The sequence below is a fragment of the Indicator indicator genome, chromosome 9, assembly GCF_027791375.1.
Source record: "Indicator indicator isolate 239-I01 chromosome 9, UM_Iind_1.1, whole genome shotgun sequence".
Classification (NCBI taxonomy): domain Eukaryota; kingdom Metazoa; phylum Chordata; class Aves; order Piciformes; family Indicatoridae; genus Indicator; species Indicator indicator.
In genome coordinates this window covers 27,033,392-27,049,680 of record NC_072018.1, presented here as the reverse complement: position 1 = coordinate 27,049,680, position 16,289 = coordinate 27,033,392, and positions in this window count along the sequence as shown.

The window sequence follows — 16,289 nt, the reverse complement described above, 5'->3', positions numbered from 1 at the left end:
CACTTTCAAATGATACTATTTCTTGCCTTGATTCCATGCATATTATTATTCTGATTTGGATGTATTGTTTTTCCAGGCCTAGATTATAATAGTATTATCTTTAAAAATATATATATATGATGATGTCATTTAAAGAAGGAATTACTGTGGTGTATTTATATAAAATTATACAAATTTGAACTAAATATGTGCTTGCCTCTGAGCTTCCACTGTGCCAACAACTGATACAAACATGAGTGCCATTCCTGCTCATCTTTTTGGGTCTATTACACAGTTTTCTATGCTTGTACAGTTCTTAGCTCCCTGATGCTGTAATCTTGAATAGCATCTTTTATTTTACCTTGAAATGAAGCAGCTCTTCACTTTTCATTCTGACAGCAATTCTAAACTGCTTTTTCAAGTGTTACCAATGCACTACTTCTGTGTAGCATAGGTTCTTCTACTAGATCAGTTTGTAAATTTGATAAGTGATTCTGTACATAAAAAGGTTTTTGGTGTTCTGTCAACTTATGTATATAAACTATAACTCAGATCAACCCAGGAAACACTGCATTTACTGAAGCATCATGTAATTGTAGAAAGTCTTAATCTTTATCACTAAGATAATCTGTGATTTACTCTTCTGATCAATTGAATCTCATTATGTTCATTATGCAATTTAAGCAAAGGGTATTTTGAGAACTTAAAAAATTTAATTTAACATTCTGTGATTCTGTGGTTAATCAGGAGGCTTTGCTGTAAAATGCAAAGTAAAATCTTAATACTTAGAACAGAATACTTCATAGAAAAATGACATTCAGTCCGTACAAATTAATTTTCTGCCTAAGGCATATAATTCTTTTCATTTTCCTTCTGTTGGTATGCTACTCAGTTTAATCAAAGATGATTCAACATTTCCTTTTTTTTTGCTGATTTTAATATTCTTCATGTAGAATAAAGGCTTTCCTCCTAGTAGAAGTAAGACAAGTATCTTCTAATCCTTATTCTCTTTTCACAGTCAGTGCTAGACAGAAAGTGTAAGTTAGAGGAAAACAATGGTAATAAAAAAACTGCTAAAGCCTGGATATTTGTAACAACTTCTGTTTTCCTTTTATTAAGAAAAAGTAATTGAGGCTGACTTTTAGCATTCCTTTGTTTTATACACACATACCTGAAAAAAAAAATCTAAAAAGAAACCATTCACCTGTATTTCAGTGGTTTTGTCAGTTTAGGAAATATATAGTTCACCTCCTGTGAATTTTCTTTAGTTAATCAATTAATCAGTTCTGATGAAAGAACAGGTTAAAGCACAGGTAAGTATGAGCTCTCTTGTTTCTGTGGTGTGTCTAAATCACATACTTCATACTAGTGAAGAGGGAAGGGTATTTGAAATTTGCAGCAGGACTCTAGCCAAAAGATAAACCTAGAAGATTTATGAAGAAAGTGTTTGATGAATGGAAACAGTCAATCAGGAAGAAAAATAAACAAACAAATAAAGTTTAAAACCAGGAAATCACTCACTAATGTGGCTACTTCTCATATGATTCCTAAGGGTATGTTCGCAGTCTTTTGTTCTTTGATATCTTTATGAAAAGAACTGACAAAGTTCACCAATGTCACAAAAGCAGGTGGTGGAGGAAATAAAAACAGGTCATATTGGCAGAATTATCATGGTCCATGGGTACCTGGCCTCATGATTTGTGCTTTAATTAAAATACATGCATGGCCATGCACCTAGAAAAAGGAGGAAGGTCATATCTGTAGAATGAGAGGGCTACCAGTAATTTGGAAAGCAATGACTTCAAGAAAGGTGAAGCAGCCCTGAGAGATAACAAACAGAGCAAGGGTTTTCAACATGTGCATCTGTTCCTCTATTATCTTATGGATACACTAGGAAACATCAAATAGAAATTGGAGTGAATTTATATGCACTGTGGAAGTTGTTATTTGTTTAGTGTCCACTTTTGGTAACTGTACCTCAAGAAAGGATTATTAACTATTGCAAAAAGGCTTAGAAGATAAAAGAAACAGTAATACATTTTTCTGACTTATGAGATAGGGATTGCCAAAGGAGCAGCCAGAGCCTGCTAGAATAATATAACTCAGAGTTTTACTCTTAGAAAAGCTGAATTTCAGTGTAAAAATAAACATCAGATTTACCCATGGGTGTAATCTACTGTATATTTTGTCTTGGCTTAACATGTTTATGGTTCCTGCATTAGACAGTGGGGCTTGATTGTTTATTTCCTTTTTTATAAGAATTAAAACCAAAGTCTGGAAGACTTTACTGAGTGATGATTAACTTCCAGATGATGTGATGGTAGAAAACGGACTATCACAACCCCATATTCTTGGCCCCATGAGAGATAAATTCATATCAGAATGGTCCCTCTGAAAGTTTCAGCTGGTATGAATGCTGAAAATGCTGTAATAATGGGATAGAGCTTGTGTTGAAATGTAAAAGTTTGCTTCAAAATAAAAAAAAAATGTAAAAATAAAACACAAAAACTAACAAGCAAGCTAAAAGCAACAAAACAATCACCCCCCCTCCAAAAAAAAAAAAAAAACCCAAATCAAAACAAAATAACACCAAACCAAACCAAAAACCAAAATCAAAACCAGAAAGGCAATATTTTTTGGAGGTGAGGTAGAGCCAGAAACTTCTTTATACCCCAGTGATCACCTACATTCATAGCAACAGGGTTAGTTTTCCAGTTTTTAAGCAATTGGCAAAGAAGTTGTACAGTTTTCAAAGAGAAGTATTTGAATTTTGACTTTTACTTTTTACAAACAAATAATCATTTTGTGAAAGTATGTGTCTTTCTGGAACATTAAATTGGTGTACCTCCTATTCTCTGTAAGGCAATAAAATCTCAGTTATTAGAGCTGGAGAAGCCATCAGGTAGACATCTGTAAAATTAATGTACAATATCAAAAAACTTTATAGGAAAAAGCATCTAATTAAGTGTGTTCAAGTTCATTTAATTCATTCCCCTTTTCTGTGAAACCATTAAATGAGAACTAAAGGTGGGGGGTTGGACTAGATCATAGAATCATAGAATCATAGAATCATAGAATCATAGAATGGTCTGGGTTGGAAGGGACCCCCAAAGTTCATCTAGTCCCATCCCTCTGCAGTAAGCAGGCGCATTCTCAACTAGATCAGGTTATCCAGAACCCTGTTGAGCCTCACCTTGAATATCTCCAGGGATGGGGCCCCAACCACCTCTCCGGGCAACCTGTTCCAGTGTTGCACTACCTTCATAATAAATAACTTTTTCCTAGCATTCAACCTAAATCTGATCTAATTTGAAGCCATTGCCTTTGTAAACAGTCTCTCTCCATCCTTCTTGTAGGCCCCCTTCAGGTACTGGAAAACCCCTATTAGGTCTCCTCTTCTCCAGGCTGAACACCGCCAGCTCCCTCAGCCTGTAGTTGTAGCAGAGGTGCTCCAGCCCCTGATCATTTTCATGGCCCTCCTCTGGATCTGCTCCATCAGATCACAGAATCGTAGAGTCATAGAATCAGTCAGGGTTGGAAGGGATCACAAGGATCATCTAGTTCCAACTCCCCTGCCATGGGAAGGGACACCTCACACTAGATCAGGCTGGCCAGAGCCTCATCCAGCCTGGCCTTAAACACCTCCAGGGACACCTCAGCCACCTCCCTGGACAACCCATTCCAGGGTCTCACCACTCTCATGGGGAAGAACTTCTTCCTCACATCCAGTCTGAATCTCCCTACTTGCAGCTTTGTTTCATTCCCCCTAGTGCTGTCACTACCTGATAGCCTAAAAAGTCCCTCCCCAGCTTTCTTGTAGCCCCCTTCAGATAGTGGAAGGCCACAATAAGGTCACCTCGGAGCCTTCTCTTCTCCGGACTGAACAGCCCCAACTCTTTCAGTCTGTCCTCATAGGAGAGGTGCTCCAGCCCTCTGATCATCCTGGTGGCCTTTCTCTGGACATGTTCCAGCATGTCCATATCCCTCTTGTAATAGGGGCTCCAGAACTGGACGCACCAGGGTCTCACGAGGGCTGAGTAGAGGGGGAGAATCACCTCCCTTGACCTGCTGACCACACTTCTCTTTATGCAGCCCAGGATCTGGTTGGCTTTCTGGGCTGCAAGTGCACATTGACAGCTCCTGATGAGCTTCTTGTCCACTAGCACCCCCAAGTCCTTCTCCTCAGGACTACTTTCCAGCCAGTCACTGCCCAGCCTGGATTTGTGCTTGGGATTGCCTCCACCCAGATGCAGGACCTTGCACTTTGTCTTGTTGAACCTCATGAGGTTGGCTTGTGCCCACCTCTCCATCCTGTCAAGGTCCCTCTGGATGGATCCCTTCCCTCCAGCGTGTCTGCCGCACCACACAGCTTGGTGTCATCAGCAAACTTGCTGAGGGTGCACTCAATGCCACTGTCCATGTCACCAACAAAGATGTTGAACAAGACTGGTCCCAGGACTGATCCGTGAGGGACTCCGCTTGTCACTGGCCTCCACTGGGACATGGACCCATTGACAGCCACTCTTTGGGTGTGGCCATCAAGCCAGTTCTTTATCCATCTCGTGGTCCACCCATCAAACCCATGTGTCACCAGTTTGGAGACCAGGATGTGGTGTGGGACAGTGTCAAAGGCTTTGCTCAGGTCCAGGTAAATGACATCAGTTGCTTTGCTTGCCCCTCATCTATTAATGCTGTGACCTGTTCATAGAAGGCCACCAGGTTTGTTAGGCAGGATTTGCCCTTGGTAAAGCCGTGCTGACTGTACCAAATCACCTCTTCACTATTCTTCTGTCTCAGTAGTGCCTCCAGGAGGATCTGCTCCATGATCTTACCAGGCACAGAGGTGAGACTGACTGGCCTGTAGTTCCCTGTTTTTTCCTTCTTACTGTTTTTGAAAAATGGGAGTAATATTTCCCCTTTTCCAGTCCATGGGGACTTCCCCAGACTGCCATGACTTTTGGAATATAATTGAGAGGGGTTTAGATCCATGCCCTGCCTGTATTCAGGGCTCCAGACCTGTATGCAGTGTTCCAGGTGAGGTCTCACCAGAACAGAGTGGCAGAATCAACCTCACTCGATCCTCGATCTGCTGGCCACTCATCTTTTGATGCAACCCAGGATGCGATTTGCCTTCTGGGCTGCAAGCGTACACTGACCTCTAGAGGTCCCTTCCAACCCAACGAATTCTATGACTCTAAGACTTCACTGTTTGAGCTTTTCACAAATAGACTTCACACTTTATCATGTAAAGTAACATAAAAATATGTTTCACTAAGGATAATAATCATGTATTCAGATATTTTAGATTTTAATCAGACAAAAAAAGCAGTATATTTGTTGGGTTAATTTAACTTCTTTATCTCCTAACACTGCAGAGAAGAACACTTTCCTGTCAACATCAAGACTGATTACTATGCCTTGGTAGAAGTTCCTTAGAAGATTAGACATACCAGTATAAATAAACACTCAGTCTCCAGAAGAAAATCATAGTGCATCATGCAGATAGGATTGGTAATTATTCAGTGTGTTTTTACCTGTTGAGGAACCAAAACAAGGAGTCTTAAAATAAAATACATGCATAGGATAATTTGTACTAGCTATAGAGTATTTACCTGGGGAATGTTTTTTTCAGCTGTAATTACATTCTGGAATACTTTGTGAAGTCTTAGTCAAAAGCATAATGATGTAAATTCTAGGACTATCATTCATTTATTAGAGGAATCAAAAATTTAGAATTACTGTATCTCAGATTGGCAGTAATGTGCAAAAAATCCTAATTTGAAATATGAGCATAAAGGATCACTTTTTAAGGTGTTGCTGTGACTCCATTGTGGCCGGGAGACTTTTCATGTATTAGATGGGTTAGTCTGCTGACACAGTAGAAATGTGTTGACTGAATGCACTACAAGTTCTTCTTCCTTCTATTCAGGACACACTTAACATTCCTGTTACTGCTTTTACAAGAACAGGTTACAGGAATTGAGATCCATTCAAAGGTTCTAGTAAAGTAAAGGTGCACAGCCTGTCATAGAATCATAGAATCCTAGAATGTTAGGTGTTGGAAGAGACCTCTGGAGATCATTGAGTTCTACTGTCCTGCCAAAGCAGGATCAGCTAGAGCAGGTCACACAGGAACACATCCAGACAGGTCTTGAAAGTCTCTAGAGAAAGAGACCACAACCTCTGTGGGCATCCTGTTCCAGTGCTCCCTCACCCTTACAGTAAAGAAGTTTTTCCTCATGTTGAGGTGGAACTTCCTGTGTTCCAATTTGTATACATTGATCCTTGTCCTATCTCCTTGAAAAGAGACTAGCACCTTCTTGACACACACACATTCAGCTTTTTGTAAATAATAATATGATCTCCTCTCAGTCTTCTCTTTTCCAGAATAAACTGTGTCAGGTCTCTCAGGCTTTCCTCATAAGACAGATGTTCCAGTCCTTAATTGTCTTTATAGCACTCAGTTGAACAGAAAAGGTATTGATAATGCACACATAGATCTCTTTCTGGTTTAATAGTGACAAATACCAGATTTAATTCTTAGACCCAAAGTAAACACATGGAATGCAGATACATAGTTTGGATAAGCTATATTTTAAATGGCTGTATTTATTGTTACTTCATAGTGTCAATCTGATTTTACATTGCAGAATGAGCAGAGAGATATAGTGCAGGAGGGTTTGGAATAGGTAATTTGAACTATGCTTCAGTAAGTGACAGCTAATGTCACAAAAATTCCTCAGAATTTAAATACTTACACAGGACACTTGGCACATGCTATATGTAGGTCATAAAACTGCAGGGAGTCTCTTTCAAAGGGGATAGATTATGGCAATCAATAATGAATAAAACAATTTATTTGGGAAAGACTTATTAAAAGGTCTAAGAGTTATTATTTTAATGATTTGCAAGTGGACTATAAAAAAGGGAGACATTGTCTTTCTAAGAAACACTCCTGTACCATTTGCGCTTTGTGTTTCTCTCTCTAGCTGCAAGACAAACAGGAAAAATTAGTGTTTACAGAACCTGTACCACAGAGTACAGAGCAGGTATAAGATGTCTCCTGCTTGCATACTCCTCTCATAGCAGATTTGGGCAGTTCCAGCCATGTGGAGGCAGTAATCTGCCCTTTGGTTTACATATGACAACCTCTCCTCAGACATCTCTTCTGCTATGGAACCAGAGGAAGAACCAAGGCCTAAATGGAAATTACAGCTCCCATGAAATAGTGCCAAAATACTCATTAGATGTTTCTTTGTGTGATTTTGCTCTCCCTTGAAGACAAGCTCTGTTATTCAGTGCATGGGATGGGCATCTTTTTGTGTGTGTAATTTTCATGAGATCGCTTTGGGCATGGATTGCTCACCATACCCAAATATTAGGGCTAAGCATCCCCTGCAGAGCTCGTTCACCAGAGCTGAAGTATGCAGTCTATATATTGTATGTATATAAGTAAGCATTAACATCTTTCTGAAATAATTCAAAACACACCATCAGAGTGGGGATTGTAAGCAAATTGATTTAGACTTTTCAAATGCCTCAAAATCAGAGTCGAATGGTATTAAAGCTGTAGAAAACTCAGCAGTTCTACTTGTGAAGAGATTTCAATGGTTTCATGGCCATGGCGCTTTTAATCTGTGCACTTTTTCCATCTCTGGTTTCTCTTCTGTCACCTTAAGCTCTGTTCATAAATCACGTGCTCCACCTTACTGAACATCTCCAAGTCTTTCAACATCTTTCTTGTATTTGGGAAATCAAAACCTAGGACAGTGTTCCAGGTGTTGCCTAAGAAGCACTGAGTAGGTATGGGGTTGGTTGCTTCCATCAGTCTCTTGTCTGTGGTCCCAGCCCAGGATGCAGTTAGCCTTTCATGTTGCCTGTGTTTAATGATCCAGATTGTGCCCAGAAGATTCCAGGGGCCTTTTTGGCAGAGGTGCTCTCCTTCCAGGCAGTCCCCAGCCTGTATCACCTCAGGGTGATATGCAATATATTAGGTGTATTTGTGATATGTAATTATACAGAAAGAGCAAAATCTATAGAACTGTGTTATCTTTTCCATTGTGGGAAATTTAATGATAACAAGAAAGAAAAAAACCAAAACCAAAAACTTGCTTTTCATAAACCTCTCTTTTCTAATATTAGCAGACAAGAGATAAAGTCAGTGTTGCAGGAATATTCAACTTTGTGTGCAATGTGTTACTATGAATAACAATCGCAGCATCATCGAGGATGAGTTATTACACTCCCAATAGGTCCATCACTAAAAACACCAGTTGTGACACATGCAATGTCATAGGAAGTATCCTCACAAGCCTTAGCATGCAGCTGACAGGACTTACGGGAAATGAAATGAATTGCCTGTCTAGATGGTGGAAGAAATTTAGGCTCTCAAAAATGAAAAATACCAAAAGGGATTGGATATTCATTTGAATTACTAAGAATTGTTACAGTGAAAAACAAAAAGAATATTGGAGTGCCAGGCTTTATCCTTTAGCCTAAAACAATTAGAAATCAAAAGGAAAAAAGTGAAACCACTTTCATATCACTGATCTGAACCCATGTAGCAATTTATTTAAAGAAAAGGGCTACTATTCATTGTTTGAGTTCAGCAACAATTAAAATACAGATAGGTGCCAGATGAAGTATTCCAAAGTTTAAAAGATAATGTGAGTTAGGGATAAACAAAAACAATTATTCAGAAAAAAATGGTGAAGGATGTTGTTTATATTTTTTCAGATACCTCAGATAAAAGTAAAAAAAAAAAACAAAACAAACAAAAAACCCCAAACAAAACCACAAACAAACCCAAACCCAAAGCAATACTGTTTCTGAGAAAAAAAAAAAAAAAACAACAAAACTCTGAGTAAGAGGAAAGTAAGAAACAGTATTTATCAAGGAACCTCACCATACACAGCAGGTAAATGACTTTCTTATTAGACAAACAACAATATTGATAAAATATAAGGGGCTGCAGACACTCATTCATGCAGAGAGCCTCAAGCCATCAGGAGTTGGTGGCAGCAGTGATTATATCAGTGGAATCTATTATAATCTTCCCTTCAGTGTCCTCTGCTGACTAGCTGACTTTAATAATCATAAACTGCAGGACACTATTTGTGAAATAACTATTACCATTGAATTTTATCTCTCTAAGTAAATACGTACTTAATGAAAAACTCCTCTGGGGCAGGACTGTGAAAACGTGGTTGCTCTTCTCTGTCTTGCAAAGATATCTCTATTTGGTGGTTGGTGGTGTGAAAATTCATAAGCTTGTTTTTCTCTCAGTACCATTCTCATTTATGGAGCCATCAAATAAATGCCATCACCCCCCTTTTCTTCCTTCAGAAAGGCTGCTCTGTCACAGGAATCCACTTGTAGAAGGGAAAAAGAAAAGAGTTAGACAAAACCAACCTTCTCCTCTGCCTGGACAAGCATCCTGGTGAGGGCAATTTTTTTCACGTGGCTTCATACAGGTGTCATAGATGCATATGCCTCCAGATTGAAGGGAAAATTAATATCACTCTTTGTGAATTGATTCCCTGGAACTTCATGTTACTCTAATTTTCAACTGTCTAAAATTCTGGTGATATGAATAAAAAGGGCGATGTGGGTGGCACATTCATTCCTGTTCCTCCTGCTGAGAAAAGTCATCTGGAATGTATGAACACATCTAGAAGCAGTGGAAAGAAATAAGTTTCACAAAACAGCATATCCCATTCAATTTATATTTGATGTTCTTTAGCAATAAAGCTGCATAGCTTTCTTGGAAAGTTGCCAAAAATTGTATTGCATTATCTGTACTGATTTACAGGACATATCTTGGAGTGGCAGTGTGGAAATTTTGTGTCTTAGGAACTAAGTTTAAAAATGCTATTACTAGGAAATGTAAGGAGTCATTGTTGCCTCTTTGTGTTTAAGAACTCAGTGCACCATAAATTTATCATTCAAACTGATCATTACTTATAATTTAAAAAATGCATTGCCAAATTCTGCAGTGCTTATTCATTCTACCTGTCTGTGGATGTAGTGAACAGAGCAGCAGGTATGCTCATTTTTTTCTAACTTAGACTCTGATAAAGTGTGCACGAGAGAAATGATACCTACCTTATTCCAAATAATAGTTTTTGCTAACACAATTCATTGAAAACACCTCAAAGCAGAAAAAAAAATCATTAGAATCTAGAAGATTTCATATAATTTATATTTCAGTGTCCTTCAGTCATTGCTAGTGTAGTGCTGGTCAGGTAATAACCAAAAGATAAAATAGTTTCAGCGTCTTCAACTTTTTCTTAGCTAAATATGCCCTGTCTTTACAGGGTGTTATAGAGAAGCTAGAGTACCCATTCTCCCTTCAGCCCCTTCAGTCATTCTGTTTGCTCAGGAGGTCATATAATACAGGAAAAAAAAAGTAGCATTGCATAAGTGCAGCTCTGCAATTTCAGCTAAGTTATCTTCAAGGGGGGAGCAAGACCTGGACCCAGCAGCAACTGAGCCCTGTCTCTCAAAAAGCTTGAGGATGGAGTACTTCATTCAGAGGGGTTTTGAAGCATAATGATGGGAGATAGTGGCTCAGAAAATTGCCTTTAGGGACTTTTTCCTTGGTTTCTTTCTCCTTTTCTGCCTACAACAAGAAGAGCTGCAACAACTTTATGGTAATTTTGATATGGAAATTTTCAGAGTAGTTATGACCATGAAACTCCTGTGGAGTTCAGAAATAAGGATATTAGGAGTTTCTTCACAGACTTGATTCACATCATATTGCCATGCATTGATGCACACAGTATCTTTGTAAGGTCATGAAACATTATTGATTATCATTCCTGTTCTATTTTTTCAGGAACTGGGAAGGAAATTAGATTATCTGAGATTGCAGAGGCAGAACTCAGGCTTCTCCCCTTGTCTTTTGTGTTTGAGCTTGTGCTTTAACCACAAGCTACTGCAGTTTCTGCTTTTTACAAACAAAATGTAACAAAACATTTTTTGCTGTAAGACATGCCCATGTATAATAAGAGACTCTTTGCAAACGTGGATGTAGGTCAAAATCCAGGTCCTGGCTGAGAGGAAAAGCTACAAGTGTAGTGTTTTCATGTAGATTTGTGCATATTTGGTCTGGGTGGAGTGTACCCAAGTGGTACAGTCTGGTTTCAGATCTTCCTTATCTCCCTCTGAGGTGTTCCTGGGTACATGTCCAGTGATTCAGAGGGCTGACTTGACTTTTTTTTCCTTGTTGCAGTCGTAAACTGTAAAGATTATGAGAGGGACTTGTAGTTGACTGAAGCATCAGTAACACTGGAAAGCCTTTTCCTCAAAACATTTTCTGCTCTGCTACATCTATTCACTGAAAGAAAATGTTTAAAATGGATGGACTTCCCCCCCCCCCCCCCAGTAGTTTTCATTAAGTTTGTTTGTTTGATTATGATTGGTTTTGTTTGGTGTTTTTTTTTTTAAAGACAAAAAAAAGTGATCAACCCAATAATTGTGATGGTTTTAAGACTGTCTTCAATTTTTCTTCTAACAAAGTTCGAGCAGAGAAAGTGAAAGAATGTAAATAAATCACTGTTGGGTGTCAGAAAACAAAATAGTGATTATTCTAAACATTTCCATTGGAGAGAGAGAAATGTTTAAGAATCACTACTCAAAACAAGGTCAGACAGTCTGCAGTCTGTCTTCTCTCAGTCTGCCTGCTTCTTCTTTTCTGGCTGAAGACAGCACACCCACATACTGACCTTGATAAGCTAAGTCTAACAGCCTCTCTGCTTCTTGACTGGGGGGTCTGGGGGGAGGCCCCTTGGGGAAGGCCCCTTAGGGGGAAGCCAGGGGGCTTGGTTGTGTTTTTCTGTTGATTGTCCATATTTGTAAATGTTGTGAATAGTGTATATTTGTACATATTCATTGCATTTCATCATAGATTGTAGTTCTGCCTTTAAACACAGCTTTCATTTGCTTCCAGACTGAGCTAGCCTGGTTATTGTTGGTGTGGGAGGCGGATTTCAGCTCTCACACTGTTACACTAATAAATGATACATTTTCCTGAATGTAGACACTGTTATTTAATACTTTTTTTTTTCTCTACTGGCATCATAGTTTGTTTAGACCTAAATGTTAAAAAAATCCAAAATATTAATATTCTGCAATATAGCTGTCAATAGCAGTTCCTATAGTTCCTTGAGAGCCTTCTTGAAGAACAGCAGATTATTTGAAATATTTTGGTGGGTTTTTTTTGTTTGCTTGTTGTTTTGTTTTGTTTTGTTTTGTCTTGTTTTGTTTTGTTTTGTTTCAGGACATAAAAATATGTAACTTTATGGTAAAGATACCTGGTTTTGATTCTGTTTGTGGTGGTGGTGACTAATGATAAGGAAGAAAAGAGGATGCAGTAATATAAATATAAAAAACCCCACTGTGGACCCAAATTTATAGCTGCTGTCTCGATTAAGGCATGTCCCCCAAAGAATTCTGAATTAATGGTATAAGATTATATTATCTTCAGAATTTCATTATAATTAAATACAGACACAGAGGTTGTTGGTGAATATCTGATGGGTTTTACATGGGAAATAAAGGCAAGTAGCGATGTCTCAGAAGTGCATCAGGAAAACAGAAGTGAATGAAAGAGAAATTAAAAACTTCAAAGCTACTGTAAATCTAATAGATGGCATCAACACTGTGTTTCCTTATTATGTTGTTAAATCTACTGGATATTATGCTAAGATATTAATTTTTTATTGAAAGCACACAAGTCACTTCTCTCTGCATGGTATTTTCCCTCCTTAGTGCCTTTATCATGCAGATCTCATTATTTGGTTTTATAATGGGATTTCCCTTAACTCAGATACTTGAGAAAGAAGCAATAGCTGTTTGCAGTTCTGTTGCATATAGCACCATCACCTTAGTACCCCAGCATCTGGAAACACTAAGCAGTGAGCTGACCATTTTCCAGATTCAGTTCTCTCTCTCTCTCTTATTTCCTCATCTGGGGAGATAGGGAGCTATATTACATTGCAATGTTTTGATCCAGCATGGAGTTTTACTTTTATAGATGTTCGTTCTTTGATGTGGTTAGGCCACTGAAGGTAAGATCGGAAAAGTTGCTCTTGTAGCTAGAGTGAGAAGTGAGAAATTTTGGTTCCTATGAACACTCAAACTGGGACTGATCTTTTCAGAGAATCATGAGATCAGTAATTCAATTCTGAGAGGAAGCCACAAGAACAGTTTTCTGTGATAAGGATGTATTTTAATGAAAAACTCAGAACTATGGTATCATTAAATTACTTTTTTTTACCCTTCATAATCTGAAAGTATTATACCTTACTTTACAAAAAGGCAAAACTCTAGAACCTCAAAATAGAGGCAGTTGAGAGGGAATCACCAGATAAAGGCTAGATGAGGCCAAATCTATAGATACTAAAATATGATGTCTTCCAAAAATGATAGAGGCGTTTTGTCAGACACTTCCTAAATTTGCCAGAGAAAAATAATTATATGTAGTAAGCACAAGAAGATAAATTAATTGCTTTAGAATAGTGTTTTCTTATGTTCCTGATATGAAAAATTATTTTTATTCAATTTTCAATTAATAACCCAACTATGGTTTTTTATTTATATTAATCAGATATAAATATTTTTCCAGGGCAATAGAATTTTACTTCTTATTGACATTTTATGCCTGTATCAACTGACTGAAAAAGTAAGGTTGTGGAGTTTAATTCAGTTTGATGAGTAAGTCTTGCTCTTCTCCTTGTCTTTCTTCTCTAACTCCTCACCAAGTGCTATTGTGAGGTTCACTCCTTTTTTCATATGAAGGGTAAGAGGTCAGATTATCTTTCTCCACACAGTCTCTAGATAGTAACTTTAATTATTTGTATTCTTTTTCTTTGAAAGGAAGTAATGTTTCTGAAAGTTCTACTTATAGTTGATATTAGTCAATGGAGACTTAATTGTTCTGTTTACTGATGAACGATATGGACAGTTTTTCTTTAAACTGGGATCACTTCTCAGCTCCTTCTTCTCATTGCTGTAGTGTGGAGCCTGCAGGAAGACAGACATATGTAGAAAAATATTGAGAACTTAGATGTGGTCACTCCTTAAGAGTATGTTCTGTAACTTATCCCATTCTTAGTCCTAGAAGTGCCAGCCGGGACATCCAATAACTGTAAACACAGCAAATTGCTTGGATATGTGGGTAGGTATTTTTAGGTCACAAAGCCTGACCTAAATTTCAACTAATAATCAGGAAATCTATCAGCACTTCCAAGCACTTCTTTGATCCAAAATTTCAGAGACAAAGATGTACATACATAATTTAATCTGTGCATTCTGGAATAGGACATGCTTTATGTGTGCTGTCACTACAAAACCTAATGAAATTCTTAACTGACAATATGGTTTTAATTTTAAAAAATGGGTCTTAATTTTTTTTTAAATTTTTTCCAACAGTCAGAACTAATACATTCATGTACAAAAGGAATGAGAAATTATTAGAATAATTGAATTAGTTGATTTCCACACCTTTCCCCCACTTCCTTCCTCCCGCTTCCAGCCCCCCATCCATAGATGCACCTTTCTCCTTATTCCTTTCTTTCACCATGTTTTATATTTCCATAGATTTTTGCTTCCAAACTTTGCAGATTATTGCATTAAACATTACTTTATTATTCTATAGTCATCTGTTCACTTTCATTGGAACATTGGATTGTATTATGGGGTTGACAGGAGAGAATAAAAAATACTCATTATCGCTGCATTTCTGTATTGGTTTTTGCTTTAGCATGAAAAATATTTTTGCAGTAGATTCACCATTCCTTTCAATAATATGATTATTCTCTCAAATTGTTTATGCTTTATATCATCAAAAAAGGGTAATTTATCTGAAACTCTGAACTGTATTAAAATATATGATTTTAATAGTGTATGAGATGTTATTGCATTCCTGTTTCATGCAACAGTACAGTTTCTGATCTCATGATAGGAACATTATTCTGCTTTTTGTTACATGATCTTCACATCACAGTAAAATCTGTTGTTTACACTTCACTGCAGAATGACAATGATCTTCAAAAGGCTATCATTTTTATACAACATTAGGAAGAAAAAGTGTCTGCTTTTGATATCATTACCTTAATAAGGAAGGGAAACATATAAACTGATTTGTCATGTAAATGGAAGTTGAGAATAAGTCACCATGTCTAGAGGACATCCTAGAAAAAGTACTTTGCGTATTGTACCTTATCTCCCTGAATTAATTTCACTTTCCTCAGATAATTACTGTATCAGTCTGTACCATCCTAGTGAAATGCTTTGATTGGTAAGCTTAAGTATGTGCTTGGCCTTATCCTTGCAGCTCAATAGATCTTTAAGTCAGAAGAATTCACTAGGCATGGTAGAAAAGAAACAATGCCCAATAGGCTGGTTTTTGTTTCCTGCACTGGAACAGGTTGCCTGGAGAGGTTGTCCCACTGGACACTGGCCTGGGTAACATGCTCTACATGATCCTGTAGGAACAAGGACATTAGACTAGAAGGTCTTCTGAAGCCCACTTCAATCTCAGCAGTGTGAAGATCTGGAAGGTCAAATACATAGCAGATACAAAACATGCTTAAAGGAACCCTTCTGTACTTCAACAAGCAGACAACAAACCAACCCAGCTAAATTTAATACAACTTTCTGTGAAAGCAGAGTTTAAAACAACACAAAGCAAAACAGAACCAAACCAAAGATGAATAGAAGGAAGGAATGACTCTTGTATTTGGTCTAAAATCATTCAGTTGTATCTGGAGAAGTGAGACATAGAAGTTATCACTTTTGCTTGCCCCTCCTGTCCTTATGCTGGAGTGTAGAGGTTAGAGCATTCTTTCAGTAAATGGGGGTTGAAATTTCACCACCAAGGTAAACCAAAACTTTTATTTTATGAGTGAAAGTCTTAACCATTAAGCTGTAATGTACTTTTTAAAAAAATAAATCCAGCTCACCTATATCTTCTCCCTAAGGAAAGGACTATTTGTGAAGGCAAAGCCAGCAGTGCTTAAGGCTGTGCTTGGGATTTTTTCCTCAAGGAAAATTACCATATTGCCTTTGTGAATATTTTATTATCTAAACAACTGAATTTTACTGCTGAAGAAAATCTTTTCAGTGAATAAAAGTCCTGATATATATTGGAGAGGAGAGGAAAATATGCAGAGGAGTAGCTTAATTATAGTAATTTATCTTTTGTTCCAGTGCATAAAGGGAAGAATTTTGAAGGAAAAGCCTTGTAGGAAAAGGAGCTGAAAATAAAGAGAAATAAAATCTTTCATCTGCCCACATGTCTTTAATAT